The sequence below is a fragment of the Sapajus apella genome, unplaced genomic scaffold, assembly GCF_009761245.1.
Source record: "Sapajus apella isolate SASKATOON/1434 unplaced genomic scaffold, GSC_monkey_1.0 scaffold8076, whole genome shotgun sequence".
Lineage (NCBI taxonomy): Eukaryota > Metazoa > Chordata > Mammalia > Primates > Cebidae > Sapajus > Sapajus apella.
The window spans coordinates 1-2,999 of NW_022444997.1; the positions used below are offsets into that span (position 1 = coordinate 1).

Here is a 2,999-nt window from a genome sequence, read left to right on the forward strand (position 1 = left end):
AAAGTCAAGGCCAGGCTGACCAAGAAAGATTCCTGAGGGTAGCACATGGGGCAAGGTGTGGAGGCAACCCCTCATAATTTGGAGAAAATTTGATACAATAGAAGTTGATTTTTAAAGGATTGGCTTTTAAATTAATACATATATCCAAGGATATGTTATAGCTGCAGTGTTTGAAAGCCAAAGGATTTCAGAGTTTTGTTGTTAATAAAAGGAATACTCCTTTTCCTTTTGGATCATAGCCTTGCAAGGCACAGGAAGGGAAGGGATCTTGGTTAAGATTCATGAGGCATTGAATTAAGGAGAATCATCTTCATGCCTGAAAATTTAGCAAAATTTTGATTGTGGCCTCCAGGGGCAATTCCTAGAGCAGAAAGGATAATAGAATTGGACTGAAAAGTAAGTAGGTGGCTGGTCCTCACCCTGTTGGAATGGATATCCTACTATGCTGGACCAAATTTCATTTAGATTTCAAATTGTCCAGGGTGGAAAAGTTTTCAAGATGACATGGTGAAATACTTAGTTCCTCTGATTTCTGGTCCTTCCCTTCTCAGCAGCAATAATACTAACCCTTTTCTCAGGATAACTGTCTACCTGGCAGTTTTCTTTGAAGTGTTACTCACTCCCATCCCTACCTTTCATGGTAATATAAAGGACTAGGAAGCAGTGATAGTTCCAGGAAATGCTTGGATTTATGTGGACATTCAGGAAGCTTATTCTCATATAATAGTAACGTAAACAGTACTAGAAATTACAGTGCCAAGAGTCAACAGGAGGCCCAGCCAATAAGCACAGATACTGTATGGTGTCATGGGACCCTTCTATGTTATACCAACGGACTACAGGATTACTTCAGAGTTATCAGGGCTGCCTTACAGACTAAAATATCGGGATTGCACCAGGGAATCTTCTGCAGATTTGACCAACATGTTTTAAAAGCTCTTGGTAGGATCAGTTGGTTCTAAGGGTCCCTCTAGGGACCTCATTATTTCAAGAGGAATCCAGGGTCCAGCCTCCTACATAGATGGTGCCCCATGAAGAACCCACATAACTAACCCAGTTCAGAGTTCTCAGGCAGGGAGTTCTGCCTCAGCTTAGAGCAGAACTCTTAAAATACTCAAGTACTGGGATAGGCAAGCATGTGTGCTTACTGTGGATTTGTCCCTGAAGGTTTCTTTGGGTGAGAACATGGCTTGTTTGGAGCATTGCTGCCCACAAGCTTCTATGGGATAGGTGGTGCTTGGGATTGATGTGTTCTGGCCATGCAGCCCTCCCTGAGGATTTACTCCCGCACTAATCCAGTGAAGGAGGCTGTGTCAAAAGAAGGGCTCAGAAGGCTTCTTTTCACAGGCAATGATTCCTATCAGTATAATATATTTTTTTCACCCTCTTTGAAGAACATTTTTTTAAGTTTGAAAGATATTTATTTAAAAAACAAAACAAAAAAGCTTTGGTATTTCAAAGTCTGTCAATCATCAATCACTAGAAAGTTAAACACCTCCCCCAAAGCCCCAAAGTACAAAACCACAGATGTCCACAGGCTCATAAAAAAGAGAGTGCAATCCCAAGATGACGGTGCCACCCACCCCTCCCGCAGGCAGCGCAGCCACCCTGGGAGGCCCTGGGTCCTCGGGGCCTCCGAACACTGAGATAGGACATCACCCCCAACACTCACCATCTACAGTGGATGTATTGGCCCTCCAAGCAGGCTCACGACTATGGGGACATAACTGTGGTGATGACATCAGAAATTGTTCTTCCAGAATGGACCAACAGAGATTTCACAGTGAAAAATATCCAGACAAGTGAAAGCCACCCTCTGAGACAGTTCCATTTCACCTCCTGGCCAGACCACGGTGTTCCTGACACCACTGACCTGCTCATCAACTTCCGGTACCTTGTTCGTGACTACATGAAGCAGGGTCCTCCTGAATCGCTGATTCTGGTGCATTGCAGTGCTGGGGTTGGAAGGACGGGCACTTTCATTGCCATTGATTGTCTCATCTACCAGATAGAGAATGAGAACATCATGGATGTGTACAGGATTGTGTACGATCTTCGAATGCACAGGCCTTTTATGGTGCAGACAGAGGACCAGTATGTTTTCCTCAACCAGTGTGTTTTGGATATTGTCAGATCCCAGAAAGACTCAAAAGTAGATCTCATCTACTAGAACACGACCGCAATGACAATCTATGAAAACTTTGCGCCTGTGACCAAGTTTGGAAAGACAAATGGTTACATTGCCTGATTCCAAAGGAAAAGCCCTTCTGGAGTGACGCAGACGGTCACGCCCACAGCAAAGGCCCACGCCCCGATGTCGACATGTTTTTATATGTCTAATATCCTAATTCTTTTGTTCTGTTTTGTGAGAACTAATTTTGAGGGCATGAAGCTGCACATGACAGATGACAAACTGGGGCTGTTGGGGGCTGTGGACGGGTGGGGGGGGCAAATCACCTGCATTCCTGATGACCAATGGGATGAGGTCACTTTTTTTTTCCCCTTTGAGGATTGTGGAAAAACCAGGAAAAGTGAGCTATGTTTTTTCCAAAACAGTTTCTTTTTAAAAAAAAAAAAAAAAAAAAAAAAGACTATTTTATATGATTCACATGCTAAATCCAGGATTGCATTAGGTTGAATATATTTTAAGTATTAGAGGTCTATTTTTACCTACTGTATCTTGGAATCTAGCTGATGGAAAATACCTAATTGTGGATGATGATTGCACACAGAGGGGTCTGTGGCACCTCTTTGGATGGGTTTTCTATTTGAACATGTGCCTTTTCTGAATTATGCTTCCACAGGCAAAACTCAGTAGAGATCTATATTTTTGTACTGAATCTCATAATTGGAAGATACGGAATATTTAAACAGTAGTTTAGCATCAGAGGTTGGCCTCCTCAGTAACATTCCTGTTCTCATTTGATCAGGGGAGACCTCTTTGCCCCGACTCCACTTCCCCTGCCCCCTGTGCATTTGTGCTCCATTTTTTTCTTCTG

The 2,999-nt window shown here is 43.1% G+C and overlaps 1 pseudogene; it reads left to right on the plus strand.

Moving 5' to 3' along the window:
- Positions 1–1,669: 1,669 nt before the first annotated feature.
- On the plus strand, positions 1,670–2,565 carry LOC116548209 (annotated as a pseudogene).
- The last annotated feature ends 434 nt before the right edge of the window (positions 2,566–2,999 follow it).